The sequence below is a fragment of the Thalassophryne amazonica genome, chromosome 13 (genome assembly GCF_902500255.1).
Source record: "Thalassophryne amazonica chromosome 13, fThaAma1.1, whole genome shotgun sequence".
NCBI classification, from domain to species: Eukaryota; Metazoa; Chordata; class Actinopteri; order Batrachoidiformes; family Batrachoididae; genus Thalassophryne; species Thalassophryne amazonica.
This window is the reverse complement of record NC_047115.1, coordinates 64,931,531-64,951,021: the sequence shown is the minus strand read 5'-3', so window position 1 is coordinate 64,951,021 and position 19,491 is coordinate 64,931,531.

The window sequence follows — 19,491 nt, the reverse complement described above, 5'->3', positions numbered from 1 at the left end:
CATGGAATATTTTCTTACCCAGGATGAGTGTTGGGTTCACCACTTTGAACCAGAGACAAAAAAACAATCAATGCAGTGGAAACACCCAAGGTCACCACCTCCAAAGAAGGCCAAGATCGTTTCGTCTGCGGGGAAGGTCATGGTATCAGTTTACTGGGATGCCAAGGGCATTGTGTTCGTGGACTATCTTGAAAAGGGACAAACCATAAATGGACAGTACTATTCTAACCTACTGAGTCAGTTATGCAAGGCTATCAAAAAGAAGCGACCAGGAAAGCTGATGAAAGGGGTGCTGTTCCATCAAGACAATGGATTCGAACTGGTAGATCACCCACCATACTCCCTTGACTTGGCACCCCCGGACTTTCATCTGTTCCCAAACCTGAAAAAAACTTGGCTGGGAAGCACTATCGGAGCAATGATGAGGTGATGGCTGCCGTTAAGGACTATGAGGGTAGGCTGAAAAGTTCTAAGGCTCACTATGATACAGTTAATGCATTAACTGCATCATAGTGAGCCTTAGAACTTTTCAGCCTACCATCGTGTGTATATATATATATATATATATATATATATATATATATATATATATATATATATATATATATATATATATATTGCTACTTTGCACTGGCATACCAATTAAACAACTGCAAATGATAAAAAAAGACATTGCTCAAGGGTATTTTATTTGATTGGACTACATGGGTATAGAGAATGGATGGATGGATATTAGCCGTTGAATGTCTTATTATTATTATTTTTATTATTACTATTATTATTATGTAATAGTACCCATGGGCATGAAGACAGAAAGGACTAATGCAATCTGATATTGGACCGATGACATTGAACCTCAGCTGAAATACTGACCTCTGGTTGACCTTGTCAGGGCAAATCTGTATGCTTCATTAATCCAAATCGACTTGAAAGGCAAATTCCTTGAGCTTGAAGTTTGCTAAAATGTATATTTTAAGGGTAAATTTCATTAGGCCTCTCACCACAGTCTGTTTCACTCTTTCATCCCCACTCACTTTGCCTCTACATACCTCTGTTTAAACAGATGAATATGATTAGAGTCCATATTGAATTACCTTGGACGTTTGTGTGTTTAATGACTTCAATGGGTTGCTATGTTTAAAGATAGTTCTTAATATGACATCTATGAGTGCGGAGCGGTGTTTGTGTGTGCCCATGTGTATGTGACACCCAGACACTTCTACTGAATTTATTTTGTTGTGAAGATTGCCAGATAAATGGTCATGATTATTGAGTTCTGTCTTATTTATATACTGTACATCAAGATGAGTATGCCTTAGAAAAAGTTGAATTACACAGTTACACAGTGTATCCAAAAAGTATTCACAACACTTCATTTTCCCTCAAAATTCTACTCACAATACACCATAATGACAACATGTTTTTTAATTTTTTTTGCCAATTTATTAAAATAAACTAACAAATCACATGTACATAAGCATTCACTTCCTTATCTTTGGGCAGTTTTGCCCATTCCTCTTTGCAGCACCCCTCAAGCTCCATCAGGTTGGATGGGGAGTGCCAGGGCACAGCCATTTTCAGATCTCTCCAGTTATGCTTAATCGGATTCAGGTCTGGGCTCTGGCTGGGCCACTCAAGGACATTCACAGAGTTGTCCTGAAGCCACACCTTTGATATCTTAGCTGTGTGTGTAGGGTCATTGTCCTGCTGAAAGATGAACCGTAGCCTCAGTCTGAGGTCAAGAGCGCTCTGGAGCAGGTTTTCAGCCAGGATGTCTCTGTACATTGCTGCATTCATCTTTCCCTCAATCTCAACTAGACTCCCAGTTCCTGCGGCTGAAAAAACATCCCCACAGCATGATTCTGCCACCGCCATGCTTCACTGTAGGGATGCTGTCTCGATTCCTCCAAACATGATGCCTGGCATTCACACCAAAGAGTTCAATCTTTGTCTCATCAGAGCAGAGAATTCTGTTTCTCATGGTCTGAGAGTCCTTCAAACTCCAAGCAGGCTGCCATGTGCCATTTACTAAGGAGTGGCTTCCATCTGGCCACTCTACCATACAGGGCTGATTGGTAGATTGCTGCAGAGATGGTTGTCTTCTGGAAGGTTCTCTTCTCTCCACAGTGAAAAGCTGGAGCTCTGATAGAGTGACCATTGGGTTCTTGGTCACCTTCCTGGCCCTTCTGCTGGCCAGCTCTAGGAGTCATTCTGATGGATCAGAACTTCTTCCATTTATGGATGATGGAGGCCACTGTGCTCATTGAGACCTTCAAAGCAGCAGAAATGATTCTGTACCTTCCCCAGATTTGTGCGTCAAGAAATCCAGTCTCAGAGGTCTACAGCCAATTCCTTTGACTTCATGCTTGGTTTGTGCTCTGACATGCACTGTCAACTGTGGGACCTTATACGAGGTCTGTCCGATTGGCTGGGGAAAAAAAACTGGCTTACCTGGAGGGTTGGAAACCTAATCACCCTCGAAGTACTCTCCTTGGGACTCCACACACTTCTCCCAGCGTTGTCGCCACTGTTGAAAGCATTCCAAAAATGCCTTTTTCGGGATGGCGCGCAGCTCCGCCGTCGTCGCAGCCATAATGTCCTCTCTTGTCTCAAATCGGGTTCCTTTTAATGGTATTTTAAGTTTTGGGAAGAGCCAAAAGTCACAAGGGGCCATGTCAGGGGAGTAAGGCGCCTGTTGAACCACCGGAGTCTGGTTTTTGGTCAAATAAGTCTGAATTAAATGAGAGGAATGAACTGGCGCGTTGTCGTGGTGGAGGCGCCAATTTCCTCCGGCCCACAACTCCGGTCTCTTGTGCCGCACACTATCACGTAGACGACGGAGGACATCCCTGTAATACTCCTTTGTTACTGTTTGACCCTGTGGTGCGTACTCGTGGTGTACCACACCACGGGAGTAAAAAAAAACAGTCAGCATTACCTTGATGTTGCTGCGCACTTGGCGCGCCTTCTTCGGTCTTGGCGACGTGGAATGCTTCCACTGTGACGACTGAAATTTGGTTTCCGGGTCGTACCCGTACACCCAGGACTCATCTCCGGTGATTATAGTGTCCATAAAGCTGGGATCAGTGTCATAGTTTCTGCTGTCGCCAAGTTTCTGGCAGAATTTAATGCAGTAACGCTGCTCCACGCGTTCGGCCATTTTCTCACAACAAAAAAATCCGACGGGGGTGGAGCGCTCCTCCCACAAGCTGTGCCCACAGGCGAATGACGTCACCGACAGGCGTGGGGAAACTCACGCATGCGCACGAGGGTTCAACCTTGGCTGATGCAATCACACGTGATTCAAATCCATATGGTTTTTGCAAAAAATAAAAAGGACCTATAGTTTACGGACAGACCTCGTATGTAGACAGGTGTGTGCCTTTCCAGTTAATGTCCAATAAACTGACTTTACCCCAGGTGCACTCCAATTAGGCTGTAGAAACATCTCAAGGATGATCAGTGGAGACACGTTGCACTCGAGCTCAATTTTGAGCTTCAGTGCAAACACTGTGGATACTTATGTACAAGTGATTTCTTAGTTTATTTTTTTCATTATTTTTATTAAATTTGCAAAATCTAAAAAAAAAAAAAAAAAATCACATTGTCTTTATAGGGTATTGTGTGTATAATTTTAAGGAAAAACTAATTTCATCCATTTTGGAATAAGACTGTAACATAACAAAATATGTAAAAAGCACTGTGAATACTTTCTGGATGCACTGTATCTCTGTTGCAGATGCATTTCCCTGTGAATTGCGCTGTTGTCTAATATCAACACCTCATATTTCACCACACAGTTAAACAATTATCCAACAGAAATATATTGCATACATTATAGCTAACAGTGCATTATCAGACTATCATAAAGGTGTTACATCTATAATTTTTAAACAAACAAACAAAGACATTATTACTCTGTTTCATTGTTGATGAAGCAACATGCACTCTAACTCATAATAGAGAATAAATACCATCAACTAGAGTGACATGCAAGGTTGCATTTACAATCTGTTATTTAAAATGCAAACTATTAACTATAATCAAGTTGATTTGCTACTCCAATTCAGCTTGCACAGGCAGTCTGCTCTATGTAAGCCCGATCCCGTCAGATCTCAGGAGCTAAGCAATGTGTGTCCTGATTAGTATTTGGATGGGCTACTTCTTTGGAAGACCGGGGCTGTGTGTGTTTCTCCAGGTGAAACTGGTGTTGCGTCAGGAACAGCATCTGGTGTAAAACTTGTGCCATATCCCAATGTGGATATGTGCTGTATGAGCTGTGGTAACCCCAAATAAATATGCACAGCCATATGTGAGGATGCTCTCCATGGTAGAGTGGTAAAAATACAAGAGCAATCTCTGGTTTATGTTATTTTCCTGAGGATTCTCAGGAAGTGGAGTCTTTGCTGTGCCTTCTTTACCAAGTGTATGGTCAGTTTCGCCCCTGTGTGAACTCCGAGGAAACAGAATTCTCTGACCCATTCCTCACAGGTCCCCCCAATGATAATGGGTTGAATGTCTGTTTTGTTTCTCCTGAAGTCTATGATTAGCTCCTTGGTTTTGTATGTGTTCAGGAGCAGGTAATTTCTCTAGACCACACCATCAGCTATTCCACCTCATCCCGGTAGGCGGACTCATCTCCTCCACTGATACAGCCTACCACTGTGGTGTCATCCACATACTTAATAAAGGTGTTGCTGGTGTGGATAGGGGTGCAGTCAGAGGTGTAGAAGGTGAAGAGCAGCAGGCTCAACACATAGGGAAATGCCATCAGGGCCCATTGCTTTGCATGGGTTTACGCCCCTTCGCGTCCACCTCACCTCGTTCTCTTCCAACATGAAATTACTCCCGGCCACTGGTGGCAGCTTGGCTGCTCCTGGTGTCACAGTCTTGAACCGAGCAAAGAAAAGATTGAACTCTTCTGTGCAGCAGTATAGTGGATGGGCAGTGCATTATTTCCTTTTTCAGCGGCTTTCTGAGACTCTCACCTGTCAATCTCCTGGAAGCTCCATTTGTAGAAACAACTATAAGCTTTTAGTATTTTAAGTCTCTCTGTACACACTATCTTCGAGCATTACACTCTGTCATGCAGTATTTCATGACTATTTCAGAATTTTTTTGATGACTGTGCTGCAGTTATCATCATGAGTTTCCCTCATCATGTCTCCACATTTGTACAGGCCCAGTGTTTCTTTAGCATTTGCATCCATGCAAAAGACTGCTGATATAATGCTGAGTCTTTCCAGTGTTTGCATTTTAAAAGATCATCAGCAACATTTAAACATCCAGTTGCTACCATAGAATGTCAGAAGAACAGCCCATTTCTATCTTGTGACGCACACCCATTTCAGTGGTATACAATGCCACCTACTGTATGTACTGTATGTTTGTATGGACATGTAAAAGGTGTAGACCCTGAATATAAGACTACTCACTTGTGTTCAGATGGATTTCAAAGAAAAACAACACGGTCTTTTATTAGGAAAAATGCAGTAAACTATGACTTCCACTTGTCAGCTGGGAATACAATTTGAGAAAATGTACCAATGCACCCAACAATTAAAGAGTGATGACTTGCACATATTTGAGCATTTTGGTGAAATGAATAGAGGTTATTAAGAGGTGATGAGGTGTCAAAAAGAGGAAGGTGGAAGAGTATATGTTGGAAGATTTTTCAAAAGGATGGACATGGCAACGAAAATTTTGAGATGGAGGAAAACAGGATCACATTTAAGAGTGGAGCAAGGTCCACACAGGTATATTATGCCATCTGCAGGAAATCCCACTTGACGAAGAAGAAGAAGAAGAAGAAGAAGAAGAAGAATGACAGATTTCTACAGTGCTTTTCTAGCTTGCCAAAGCTCAAAGCACTTTACAAAGCTGCCTCACATTTACTTCCACAGCCAAATCCAGTACCCATTTACAGCTGGGTGGATTCATAGATTCGAGACCAAAAGGTGGTGGCAATGGAGAGTTTAGCTTGACATTGTGGTTTGTGCGATGACGTTGTAATACAAGAAGAGGAAGACAGGTAAGACTTGACCATGAGTCAGATGAAGAAAGTTGAAGGAGGAACACTATGAGGTGTAAATCAGACAGGCAGTGAGACAAGCGCTTGATAGTGGTGATGTGATGCTGGATGACTAGACTACTGCAAAAGTGTTGAGGGAGATGAATAGGAAGGTGTTGGGTGTTGCTTCTGGACAGAGGAAGGAAGACAAGGAGGCTTGGTGGTGGAATGATGAAGTATGGGAAAATAAAATGCAGAATAGGTTGGCGAAGAAAATTTCTGGAGTGTGTCATTGGATTTTTTTTTCTTTTTTTTTTAAATGCCCAAAATCAAGTATTTAAAATTACAGTCCAAGTCATTTTTGAGGCACAAGCACTTATCAACAACCCATTCATGAATTATATGATGGCAATTTTATGCTATTAAACAGTAAAAAATGATAATTTCCTTTTCTGCTGTGGCTAGTAGTTAATAGAATATCTTTCATTTTCCACAGATCACTTTGAGGTCATTTTAAATGTCTTTCCTATCAAGTTTCACAACTTTTACTAGTGACAGTAAAGTCTAAACTGACTATGAACTATAAACCGGAGCAATAAAATGGTCATGTGTTTGGGTCACAAGGCTTTTGCTAAATTCCCCAACATTGCTGTGGGACTATAGCCAGTAAATGGGACAAAATATAAAAGATCCTTGGAAACAGAGAGAGACAATGGAGTACTTCTAAGGGAATATGCTCAGCAGATGTTTTTATTTATTTATTTTAATAAAGCGTAATCTGTAGTCAAACTCGTGATCATCTTAGAATTATGGAAAAAATAAACCACAGATTATCAAAGCATTTTTCTTTATCTAAAAATCTGTTTTTAATGGATTGTCCTTAGATTATCAATGCATGTACGAGGGCTGTCAATAAAGTAAGGGTCCTTTTTATTTTTTTCAAAAACTATATGGATTTCATTCATATGTTTTTACGTCAGACATGCTTGAACCCTCGTGCGCATGCGTGAGTTTTTCCACGCCTGTCGGTGACGTCATTCGCCTATGAGCACTCCTTGTGGGAGGAGTCGTCCAGCCCCTCGTCGGAATTCCTTTGTCTGAGACGTTGCTGAGAGACTGGCGCCTTGTTTGATCAAAATTTTTTCTAAACCTGTGAGACACATCGAAGTGGACACGGTTCGAAAAATTAAGCTGGTTTTCAGTGAAAATTTTAACGGCTGATGAGAGATTTTGAGGTGATTCTGTCGCTTTAAGGACTTCCCATGGAGCGAGACGTCGCTCAGCGCTCTCAGCCGCCGTCGTCAGCCTGTTCAAGCTGAAAACCTCCACATTTCAGGCTCTATTGATCCAGGACGTCGTGAGAGAACAGAGAAGTTTCAGAAGAAGTCGGTTTCAGCATTTTATCCGGATATTCCACTGTTAAAGGAGATTTTTTTAATGAAAGACGTGCGGACGGATCCGCGCGTCGGGACGCAGCCGACGCGGTGCAGCGGCACAGGAAAAACACCTCCGTGTTGATAACCATTTTTAAAATCCAGGCGGCTTTTGATGGCTTTCAGTGGAGTGAGTATATGAGAAATTGTTTAACAGGCAGGACATGTTCCAACTTGTCCTTAAGGCTTTCAACAGAGGTGTTTTTCCTGTGGCGGAGCGTCACGGCGGCTGCGTCCCGACGCGCGGACCCGTCCGCACGTCTTTCATTAAAAAAATCTCCTTTAACAGTGGAATATCCGGATAAAATGCTGAAACCGACTTCTTCTGAAACTTCTCTGTTCTCTCACGACGTCCTGGATCAATAGAACCTGAAATGTGGAGGTTTTCAGCTTGAACAGGCTGACGACGGCGGCTGAGAGCGCTGAGCGACGTCTCGCACCGTGGGAAGTCCTTAAAGCGACAGAATCACCTCAAAATCTCTCATCAGCCGTTAAAATTTTCACTGAAAACCAGCTTAATTTTTCGAACCGTGTCCACTTCGATGTGTCTCACAGGTTTAGAAAAAATTTTGATCAAACAACGCGCCAGTCTCTCAGCAACTTCTCAGACAAAGGAATTCCGACGAGGGGCTGGACGACTCCTCCCACAAGGAGTGCTCACAGGCGAATGACGTCACCGACAGGCGTGGAAAAACTCACGCATGCGCACGAGGGTTCAAGCATGTCTGACGTAAAAACATATGAATGAAATCCATATAGTTTTTGAAAAAAATAAAAAGGACCGTTACTTTATTGACAGCCCTCGTATTTATTTTGCCTTTCAGTTACTTTTCCAAAAAAGTTTAACATCTCTATTTCAGTAAAACAGGACATTTTTTTCAGTGTGTGCTATGTAGGAATTGCAGAAGTTGATTGTGTATGTGTACGGGATTGTTTTTTTGTCAATACAGGTATTCAGTAATATGCAGAACTTTACTCAAATATCTTGAAGATGAAACAAAACATGCAGTTGTTTAGGGTACTATCTTACTAGGCTGTGACAGCATGTAAATGCCAAATGCAGGGAAATCCTTTGATTTCACGTGGCTTTTGGTGGGTGTCGCTCTTCCCTTGCTTGATTCACAGAGCCTTGTATGTGTCATGCCTGGATTTTGAACAGTTCAAAGTTGGCGAAGCAATAAGGGTCCTCACCACACAGTCCCACACACTCCCAGAGCCATTGCAGGCATGGGGAAGCCCTCTGAATGTAGACCCTGCAACTCACAATGTGCTAGAATCATGAGAGAACTTTGTAAACAGTTGACAAAGGATGAAACTACATTGGGAGTCATTGGAGACAAAAATGTGGATTTGACATTCCCCGTGGGAGACACGCAGGAACTGCTCTGGGAGTACGCCATAATAGCGGCTATAATGGGAGAGAGACAGCGCTTCATGAAGCAGCTGAGGGAGTCCAGCAGCCACAGCTCATTGTCAGCAGGCTGGACACACTTGTCCGCGGTATCTGAGATTATTTCTTTATTTTTCTTCTAAATCAGGACCACAATGGGAAAAAGTCTCATGCTGGTGGCCACTAACCATCTGCAGAGAGGTGGGCTTCAGCACAGCATAACTGAGGAGGGCATTTGTCCACAGGAGTACGGTGCGTGACATCCGTGCATGACAACGCGTCAATGGTGAGTGCTGCTGAACATTACATATTTCATCTTCCAGCTGCCGATCACATGCCAACCATGCATAACAGTCCCAGCCAGGAGCTCTTTCATTGAGTGAACTGGTGGACATTACATATTTCATCCTGTGGGAAAATCACTGTACAAGTGAGTGAGTGGTCTGTTCACACCTTTCTTCCTTTTGTATGTTTTCTCTTTTAGGCTTTGTTATTATTATTATTATTATTATTATTATTATTATTATTTATTTATTTATTATTTTATTTTATTTTTATTCATTTTATTTTCTTATTATTTACAGGTCTGTTTTGGGATACAGTAGGGGAAATTTCCACAGCGTCTAGTCTCATAATAGCAGGATAACACCAGCTAAACTCTTTGTGCTCAAACATGTCATCATTTCAGCTGAAAGTTGCCTTAGACATCTGCAAGAGTGCCGCATGTTATTCGTATGCAAATCAGTGGATCCTTGCATCTGTAAAGGCTACACTCGACAGTTTCAAAAGTGTCATGTGGCCATTGAGCAGCACTCAGGCAATTTGTATGTGGACATCTTCACCGTGCGTCTGTGGAAAATACAGCTGACATTTGGAATTAATGCACTGGCATGTTGTTTATGTCACTTCAGTGACATACCAACTGCAAATTTGTCGCTCATTCACCTTTGGTTACAAATTTGCCTCTCCAACTACTCTTCAACAGTTGCTGCCCAGTGAAATAGGGCCCTTATTATTAAACTTCTTGAGATATGTGAGATGTTGCTGTGAAGTGAAAGTCTAGTGAACCTTGGCTTCTTGTGACCAACATAGTATGTTTTTTCTTCAACTAACTGAAAGAAAGAAAATTGTCAGCTCTTGTTACAAGAGACTTAACCAACTGCATCCTGTGCAGTTCTTCTATGGAAGCATGTGCTGGTGCTCTGCATTACTACATTGATTACACTGTCGGAGCACCATTGGACTTGACTTACAACCATCCAGACAGACCAATGGACAACACTTATTTGACACAGTCATTTCAGCAGTATCCATGTACTGTCCAGAGAACACTACTTAGGTTACTGGTTAAGGTACAGGCCTCAACAACTTAACAGTATAGCTGGAAGCACATTGTCTATAAAGAGTTACAGTGCTATCTTGATATGCACAAGATTTGGGTTATTGTCCAACTCCACTCCCCTCCACTCCACAGATTACACAATGTGTAATCTGACCACAAAGTAACACGTAGAGTACAAAAGGGTTGAATTTACTCAATTAATCATGGGTGTGTTTTGGGCATAACCATTCATTGTCATCTATCATTGCATTTAGGAGTCATGTGCATTTGAACTTGGCTGATTGCTATTTAAATGGAGGACTCAGTAGGTAAGAGAATAGAAAGCTTTTCTGGTTATGAAACTGATCACATTTAACAAGATTGTTTACAGCAGCCATCCACCACAGCTTCTTGAGGTCTTTCTCTGTCCACCCAATCAACTCCATATATATATATATATATATATATATAGTGGGGAAAATAAGTATTTGACCCCCTGTCAGTTTTGCAGGTTTTCCTACCTACAAAGAATGGAGAGGTCTCTAATTTTTATCGTAGGTACACTTCAACTGTGAGACAGAATCTAAAAAAAATCCAGTAAATCACATTGTATGATTTTTAAATAATTAATTTGCATTTTATTGCATAAAATAAGTATTTGAACACCTACCAACCAGCAAGAATTCTGGCTCACACAGACCTGTTAAGTTTTCTTTAAGAAGCCCTCTTATTCTGCACTCTTTACCTGTATTAATTGCACCTGTTTGAACTGTTACCTCTATAAAAGACACCTGTTCACACACTCAATCAATCACACTCCATCCTGTCCACCATAGCCAAGACCAAAGAGCTGTCTAAGGACACCAGGGACAAAACTGTAGACCTGCACAAGGCTGGGATGGACTACAGGACAACAGGCAAGCAGCTTGGTAGAAGACAACAACTGTTATGATTATTTATTAGAAAGTGGAAGAAACACATGATAACTGTCAATCTCCCTCGGTCTGTGATTCCATGCAAGATCTCACTTCGTGGGGTAAGGATGATTCTGAGAAAGCTCAGAACTACACAGGAGGACCTGGTCAATGACCTGAAGAGAGCTGGGACCACAGTCACAAAGATTACATTAGTAACACACACATATATATATATATATATATATATATATATGATATAGCTGCAGACAGACACCTGCTCATGGACCTTCCTCTGACCAGCACCATCTTCGTGCTCCCTGCTTATGAACCTGCAGAATGAATCACTCACTCACTCATCTTTATCCACTTACTCCAATTAAGGGTCACTGGCGTGAGGCAGGGTGCATGGGGACAGGAGGCCAGTCTGTCACAGGGCCACATATAGACAAACAAACATTCACACATTTGTTGTACAATCCTGGTCCCCATGTTACTGTAGATGAGCACCTTGTTCCACTCAGAGGGCTCTGTCCTATCCAACAGTACATGCCCAATAAGCCTGCCAAGTATGGCATCAAAATAGGGCAACCTGTGATGCAAAATCTAGCTATGTATGGAATATGCAAGTATACACTGGAAAGCTACCTGGAGGAGCATCTGAGAAGAATCAGGGGATGCATGAGGTGCTGGAGATGAGTGAAGGCCTGTAAAGTCACAGTACATTTGACAGCTTATTTACATCCCACTTCCTTGGAGATGAACTTCAGAAGAGAAAGCTGACTGTGTTGGGAACGGGCAGAAGAAAAAAAGCCAGAACTTCCCAGTGAAATTCTGAAGATGCAGGGCAGAGCTCTGCATTCCTCAATATTTGTTTTTACTGAGAAAGCAAAAGTTGTTTCATACTGCCCAAAAAAGAAATAAGAATGTTCTTGTAATGAGCACAATGCACACAGATGCATCTCCAAGAAAAAGAGAAGACATGAAGCCACAAGTGATCCTGGTCTATAACTCCACCAAAAGCGGAGTTGACAATCTGGACAAAGTCACAGCAACATACAACTGCCAGCGCAAGACTGCCATTTGGCCCTTGGTGATTTTCTACAACATTGTGGATGTGACTGCTTACAATGCCTATGTCCTGTTGACTGAACTCAATCAGCAATAGAATGCCGGCAAATTGTATTGACGTCGGATTTTCCTGGAAGAACTTGGCAAAGCACTCATTATTCCCAAGATCCAGAGATGATCCAGGCCAGCTCAATGTCCAGAAGCTGCAGCTGTCATTGAAAAGGTCAAGATCAGGTCATCCAACGACTCTGCAATGGCTCCAGTGGATACAGGTGTAAAGAAATGGAAACAATGCCAGGTGTGTCCCTCCCAAGAGGACAGTAAAATAAGTATGTCTTGTGTGAAATGCAAGAATTACATCTGCAGAAAACACAGTTACATTCTGTCCATCATGTGGAGAACATTGAAAATGTGGAACATTGACAATCTCAGAACATGGGGCAAGCTAAATGAAGAACAAAGTGTTTGTGAAGAGGGAAGAACTTTCACTAAATAGTTCTTAAATATAGTGTTGGAATTAAAAATATATGTCTCTTTTCTAAATGTTTATATAATCTAAAATAAAGTTGTTGACTATTGATTGGCTATTTTTTCACACAGTTGTTCACAAAGTGGTGATCCTCGCCCCATCTTTGCTTGTGAACGGCTGAGCCTTTTGGGGATGCTCCTTTTATACCCAATCACGACACTCACCTATTTCCAGTTAACCTGTTCATCTGTGGAATGTTCCAAACAGGTGTTCTTTGAGCATTCGTTAACTTTCCCAGTCTTTTGTTGCCACTGTCCCAGCTTTTTTGAAAGGTGTTGCAGGCATCCATTTCAAAATGAGCAAATGTTTGCACAAAACAATAAAGTTTATCAGTTTGAACATTACATATCTTGTCTTTGTGGTGTATTCAATTGAATATAGGTTGAGGAGGATTTGCAAATCATTGTATTCTGTTTTTATTTACATTTCACACAACGTCCCGACTTCACTCGAATTGGGGTTGTATATGCACAATTCCACATAGTGAGCCCATGCCCACAACGTGAGTCGCTGTCCTGTAAGGCAGTGGGTGGATGGGTGGCTGGGGGGTGGGTATCCAAGGGTATGTGATATTCTGGTAATGGCAGAAAATCTGAGATTACTATGGTAAATTAAAATATTGCACCTTTGATCTACTTTAGAAAGGTAGATAAAAAGGTGCCACACACACAGGATATAAGCATGATATGTTTTATTTGCTGTTTCTCATAAAAGTGATTCATATTAGGAATACATTTATACTGGGTCATCATTTTACATCACATTTTCACCCCTTCAGCCATCGTCACAAGATCACTAAGCTTTAATTCATTTTTACAGCAAGAGAAGCATGTGCATCTGATTTTGTGCTTCTAAGAAACCCATCAGATTTGGTCAGGGACAGGCATTATGTACTAATTTGCAGTTATAGTTTATGATTAATTGATGTCAAAATGTTGCAACAAACCACAGTATTTTGTGCGAATTCAACAGCTGAGGAAGCAGATGATGTTTGGTTAGAGCTGGTCACTGTGAGCATCTTCTTGCTGGATGTCTTCTCTTTGCTGGGTTTTGATGAAATAGGCACCATTTGTCATTCACATTCTGTGTCTTGATTCTTTTGGAGTGCACAGCCGGATCACAGCAACCTCGAGATCACCTCTGCACCGCCACTACCGGGTGATATATAATAACACAGAAGATTAAGAAGTACGGTAGACACCTTTGTTGTACCACATACACACACATGCAAACACATCTGCCTGTACCCGCAACACCCTTTGCACTCTAATCTGCATATCCCTTGCTCTGCACTATAAATTCCACCAGAAACGGGCACTTATACTTTCATAAATCTCCTTCTTGTCACTTTCAAATTCCAGAGATTTATTCACATAAGAGCAGGCCTGAATAGAGTCAAGAGAAACGGGAGAGCATGGAGGAGGGGAAAAAATTCCTCTTTATGACCTACTCTATCAGCATGGGGGAATTTGGTGTGTAAATGTTTTGTTGTTTTTTGTGCTATATGTCTATGTGCATAATTATAATGTTTATCCCTCAAGTGGGAGTTCTGTTCTCTCAAGCAACCAGCCATTAATTGCATGTGGACAGTACGTGTGATGCATCCATTCCTGGTCATTTTATTGCCACAGTCCACATGTTTACTCAAGAGTCGCCTGCTGACTTGAGATATATGTTGCTATGGAAGTATTTTCTGAAAACAAACAGCAGTTCGACTTTTAACAAAGCTTAATGTATTGTTATGATATTACAACTTTTTCAAATTTAGTATTTCAAATTCAAATTTAATAATGCAATTAATAATCTTCAAGTGTTGCAACTTTAAAGTTTCAGCAGTTTAGATGAACTGCAATGGTTGCTTTACATATATCAGCTAAATCAGCACTTTCATGGAATAGCAATGAAGACTCAAAATTGTTGCAAATCAGCCACTCTGGGGCTATTTTTAGTTGGCTGGTCAACCAAAGACAGGTCATGTTGGGATCATTGCATCACTGACAGAAGCCTTTTCTCCTCAAAACTCACCGATCATGGCTCACGAAAACCCTTAAGGTCATTGTTTGCTCTGTTGCTCGGTAGCCACACAATTTCTTTGACACAGTCACAAACCTTTTGAAGTTCTTTGTTGGGGTTGATGGGGGTTGCAATGCAATTCACCACCAGAACATTTGGGGGGCATGACATTTTTCATGAAGACTGGCCTACTATCCCATGAAAGTCATTGTGAAATTGGAACAGTGATATTCTGGAAATGACGTAGTTAGCGGAACAACCACAGCCTATCTTGTGTCCATGTGGTGTCCTTCATGTCAATGTGTAGTTACAACTTTTGGGAGGTGCATGTCAGGCTACTTATAGGGATTCAGAGGGGGTTCACAAAAATGTTGAGGGTTCTGTGTTGCTACAGAGTTGTGGATATGGAGTAGCATAAAAAAATGTTACTATTACCTCCCCCCGTGACCCAATCTTGGAAATGCGGTTGAAGATGAGTGTATGAATATTACCTCCTAATTATATGCAAGCCGCCATTTGTCATAGTCCCCTGTGATTTTACTGATCTGATCATTTGTTTTGTTTGTTTGTTTTCATGTAGTTTTCTTCGATAAAGGATGCACATATGGAGTATTCTTGTGGATGAAAATAGAGTTCAGGAGCAAGGCAATATCATAACATACACACTGATTAAAGTAGAATTAAATACAAACCGGAACTGAAAAACCCAACTTTCATGTGAAATCCAACAATGGAAGTGGACACTCGTCAAAACCAGTCACTGATGTACTTTGGCATATGCAGAGGAAACAACTGTTTCTGATGATTAACATCTGGAGTGTGAAGAGAAAAAAAGACAGAGTGAACTGACACTGCCCACTCACATAAACACAAACACAGAGTGATCAGAAAGTGAAACAGCACTCAGGTGATTGTCACCAGAAGCAGACACAATCAACTCAAAACTCTGCAGGAACAGACAACAGACAGAAACCAGGGAGGTACACGATCCAGAAATCTGCATTATTTTCATCAATGTATTCCCTGGTCACCTTGCAAACCATTTATAGTTGCTATTATGGCTTATAGTGAAACAAGTCTTTAGTAATTTTTAATGATGTGCCACAACCAGGCCTTGATATCTATCAAAGATTTATACATAAACTGACTAGATGAATAAAGGTTAGTCACACAGCTTGAGTAAACTGCTTACAACGGATTTAAATCATTTGTCCATTGGCAAAAATCACCTAATCTGTCTGTCTCCGGTGAATTTGGGGCTGTGATGGAATAAGTGGACAACTACTGATTGCGGGTGCACAGCACATCCAGATGCAATCAGAAGACGTAAAGATAATGCATGGCTAAAACTACTACTGGACATCCACTGGCAAGTTACAAACAAATACAGAACAAAACAGAACACAAATGTGCAACCACCAGGAAAGTGCTCCGTCTGATGTCCACTCAACATTTTGAGCATGCAGAAAACTTTCTGACAAACTCGTTGGACATCAGCTGACAAGCAATGCATTTAATTAACAAGAAAAAAAAAAGATTAGCACAGGACTAAAATGTTATGATCAGTTGTGTAACAGCCAATGCAACAGGTTAAGGACCCACAATATGAAGGGGCAGTGGTTAAAGGTAAATGGTTTATTGAAGAAAAACTGCATGGGAAGAAGCACTGGGAGGGAGGGATAACACTGATGCTGCTGGTGAGGTGTGAGTATAGTCTAGACTAGGTGGAGCTTTATGGTGTAGCTGTAGCAGCAGAAAGGTACTAGAAACAAAAACAAACAGGTTTTATGATCTAGTAAACACAAACTAGGAATGAAGCTTCACAGGTATGGAGAACAATACTTATAAAAAAAAATACTTAGGACAAAGGACCAGTGGTATTGCATGGAAGACTGAATAATCTGGCGAAGCTTGAGGGGAAATCCTGAGTACAAGTAGACTGGTAAATGAGGTGCAGTTGTGGCAGCTACCACAGGTGTCCACAGTCAGCAGTGCAACCGGCAGGAGCAGAGGGAGGAGAGAGAGAGAGAGAGAGAGACTGTGCCACAGCACAGAGGAACACAACAAAAAATATCAAAAGATATCGAAATTTTGTTTCTGTTTCTCATATGTTTCCTCAATCCATCACCATGTGACAGCAGCTTAAAGGCTGACTGGTTAATTGTCTGGATACAGCAAAATCAACAACACAAATGCCTGTACAGGCAGAATTAGTTATTTTTTCATGAATATGCTTATTGTTAAAGAATCAGTTCAATATTACATGTATTTTGTGTATTAGTGGAGTGCCAGTAGGAGGTTTGTATTCCCATAGAAAATTGGGAGCTTAAATAGATTTCTCATGGATAGTCATATTTGGCTGATTGAAGGTGGGATGTAGAAAGAGGTGCACTTATATTATGATATTATTTGAATATAGTATTTCATATTTTTTAAAAATCAGTTGTATTATCAATTATATGAAAGTAACAGGATTCTTATTAAACAAGTTATTGGAAGAGAGTTAGAAAAAAATTAAACAGAACATTTAGCATATTTGAAACAGCAAATCAGTATCCCCCTCCTGAACATAGCAAATAGAATATTTTATTCAGGTTACGGACTTAATGAAATGTTGTAAAAATTGTGGGGGTAATATAATATTTTATTCAGCTTATGTACTTATTGAAACATTGTACAAATAGTGGGAAATTTGTTGGCATTGCCAAAAAATAGATTTTAGCTAACATCTCCTCACTGTTGTCAAGTTAAACTCAGTCGCAAGGAACACTGACAATGTCTTTCACAGTAAAAGTATTTGCTGGGATAATGGCATTAAATGTTTTATTGCAAAACAGTCCAAGCAGCATGAACTATCTGATGTTCTTTAACTTTGCTACTAGTAACATCAGCGAACCACATCATCTTGGAAGTACGAATATTACAATGTTATTCAAAATAAAGGTTTCAAAATAAAAGTTTTGAAAATTAATCTCCAAAATTTTCAAAATAAAGGATGCGCATCATTGTGCCTTGCACAAGCCATATCCAAAAGGTGAGGTTGATCTGATAAACAGTCAGAGAGATATGTGAGCCACATGTTATATGTTTGCCAGCTTGCACTCGGCCGAGACGGACGCACTTTTCTCTTCTCTTCTCTTCTCCCTCCCTCCTTAGCTTTCCTGCTTCTGTGGCATGTTGTCTGTGAGGCTGCAGCTTTGCTCTTCTGGAAAATGACAAAAATGGATCTGTTAAAGTGGTCTCTGAACGCAATTGACACTATTTTTTCTACAAGACATTCGGGGGCGGAGGACCCGACCTGTCCTGCCGGGACGCATGTGATGGGTTACGTGATGGACTCGTGGAGGAGATGGCAGGTCATGTGCCTTTACATGCTTTCTGTGGAGGACATCGAAGATGTGTACATATTCGGCTTGGTGGTGATCAGCTTTCTGATGTGTGGAGCGGGCACTATGTTGGTTTACCGGAAAATCAAGAAAATGGAAGCAGCTTTGATTGGTTCTTCCAGGCTGCCCTACATGATTGATTCGATTGGGAAGGCAGTGGCTGCGCAGTCGGCGGGGGTTAACCGCGCGTTGGAAAACATCTCGAGCAGGATTGCAGCCCTGGAAACCCGCTCTGACCGTCTGTGAAGACCACATTCTACATTCAGATGCATTGAGAGCCACTCTGTTCTCAGAACTGTGGAATCTTTCAGGCGTCTGCTAATCTGGCTATTCATTTGGCTTCCCCAAATACAGCTGCACTTCAAGGTCGCTGTGATAAAACCTCCTCAGAAGATCAACACTTAAGCCTCGCTCCCTGCTCTTCCCCCCTCCCCTCAGCTTCTCCAGCTCTGACGTTGACTGTGTTAGGACTGTTCAGGACTAGGGCTGCCCCCTCCCCCTCCAGGATTGTCAGACAAGGCCGTTGACAGCACCAAACAGGCTGCCTCCGGAGTGTTCTGATAAACTGGACCTTTTCGAATCTCGGTTGTCGTCCTGTGTCCTTGTTTTTGTCTGTGTGATTATTGTTTTTCTGTGCTGATGGGGATTTTCTTCCTCATTGCCGCTGTGTAATGCAGCGGCTATGAGGGTTTTTTTTTCTCTCCTTTTCCCTCGTGTTTTGCTTCATTTATATGTTTTATGTACCGGGCCAGCCTATGTGTTGTGTGTGTGTTGTTTGTTATGGGTCGGTGTTGGTTTGCTCAGCCCTGCTGTTGACCAAGGCAGGGATGTACATCTGGAGCTGGTCCCCGGGTGCCTAATGGCGACTTCTGCTCCTACTGGCAGTTAGGATGGGTTAAATGCAGTAGACACATTTCATTGTGCAGGGAACATGTTCTTCTGTGCATATGACAATAAAATTTCTTTGAATCCTTGAATCCTTGAAATCCACACACAGATATTTCTTGCTTTATAGATCGATATCATATGAACATAATTTTCAAAAACATCAATGTATGTATAGGATACCTAAGTTGCATGTGGTTTACTCATTGACTACTTGGACATGTGTATTATTACCAAAACATCTTCTTAAGCTTTGACTTAATGTAGATGCAGTTGCACTCATATGCAGCAGATACTCTTTTTTTTTTTTTACATTATGTAGACTGTGTGCTATGGAAGATCTAGACAGGGCCCAGATTGTGTAACTGAAGTAGCACATACATCCACAGATGGCCACCTGTCTACTTGTGCTCTGAAGTAATTATAGCAGAAGAATATGTTTGGACATGCTGTAAATCCATGTTTGCACTCTGTTTATGAACATAGTTTCTCATCTACCACTCAAGCCAGAGGTCACACACAACATATGTGCATTGGTA